Below are 1,650 nucleotides of genomic sequence, written 5' to 3'. Positions count from 1 at the left end.
ACTCCTTAACTGCGCACTTTTTCGGAGAAGGAAGTGATTTCTCTGTGGGTGGCAAAAGCATTAAGATTCTTTAGGATATTGTTTGAGTAAATATTAAAATAACATTCCTTCATAAATAAACAGTTATTCATCCTTCAAACACTTATTTATTGCCAACTGCAACTCTGCAGAAGGGAACAGAGTCCCTAGAATATAAAAAAATATGTACCACAGTACAGCCCCTGCTCAGGGCAGTTACAGAGGGAACAGATCAGAAACCAGATATGCCTGACTCTAAAACCCATGCCTTTCCTCCATGCTGAGATTGCAACCTAGCCATCAAATAGTAAAACAAAATAAAATCACACGAAGTGTAATGGCAATTCAGGAGAAAGGAGATATTACACCCTGTTTGTGGAGGATTAAAAGAGAACTTAAAAAGCTTAAGATGAAATGCAAAATGTGAGCTGACCCCAGAAAGGAGTGTAGATATTTACAAATAAATTTATATTGGTTTTAGGAAAACACAATGAACAGGAGAAAAGGCAGCAGAAGCAAAAGTAAAAACTCCTAAGGGTACAATGATTGTCCAGTTTGTATAGAGTAGAGGAGTTATGAGAACAGATAAGGACAGGACAGATGGCACAGGAAAAAATAAAGTAAAAATAAGATAAAGAGGTCTATCCCACTACTAGGCATCTATCCAGAGGAAATAAAGACATTCTATAACAAAGACATCTGTACTCAAATGTTTATAGCAGCACAATTCACAATTGCAAAGATGTGGAAACAACCCAAATGCCCATCAATACATGAGTGGATTAATAAAATGTGGTATATGTATACCATGGAGTTCTACTCAGCCACAAAAAACAATGGTGATCTAGCACCTCTTATATTATCCTGGATAGAAATTGAGCTCATCCTTTGAAGTGAGGTATCACAACAATGGAAAAACATGTGTACTCACCATCAAATTGTACTAACTGATCAACACTAAGGTGCTCACATGGTAGTAATACTCATTGGGTGCCGGTCAGGTAGGGGGTGTGGGGGGGTAAACCCACAGCTAATGGAAACAGGGCATACTGTATGGGGAAGCACACGCTTGTAGCCCTGGAGTGGGCAAGGCAAATGCATTTCATGTGACCAAAATGTTTGTACCCCCATAATATCCTGAATTTAAAAAAGAAAAAAAAATACAATGCACATAGTAGGCACTCAGCAAATACCTATTGAATAAAGGACTGTTTAAATAGTATAAGTTCCAGCTGGAATAACTCTAGTGTAATATTTCTTTGAAATGTGAACAACTATAGGCCTTTCAGATATACTTAAATGGAAAAAAAAAAAGATCTTGACAAAAGGCAAGATTCTGAAGGCTTTTGGCCAGGATGAAACATGACCATAGCTGCAGTGAACAAGTGAGAAAATACCTAAGGCTGAGAGAAAAGTTAAGAAAGAATTTCAAGCAGCCAGGCAAGAGGTATTGAAGGCCAAAATCAGGGTCAGGGAAGTAGTGGGAATGGAAATTGGCCGGCTCTAATGGAACTTTCAGCCATAAAGTCTACAACTTTAAATAAATGTTATCTTTACTACAAAGAACTAAGTGAGGGTGGCATAAGAAACTTTAGTCAATATACATTTCCAAAACGAACCTCCATAATACAG

Source organism: Propithecus coquereli, unplaced genomic scaffold (assembly GCF_000956105.1).
Source record: "Propithecus coquereli isolate 6110/MARCELLA unplaced genomic scaffold, Pcoq_1.0 Scaffold82, whole genome shotgun sequence".
Lineage (NCBI taxonomy): Eukaryota > Metazoa > Chordata > Mammalia > Primates > Indriidae > Propithecus > Propithecus coquereli.
The sequence above is the reverse complement of the archived record's forward strand: the minus strand, read 5'-3'. Positions refer to the sequence as shown.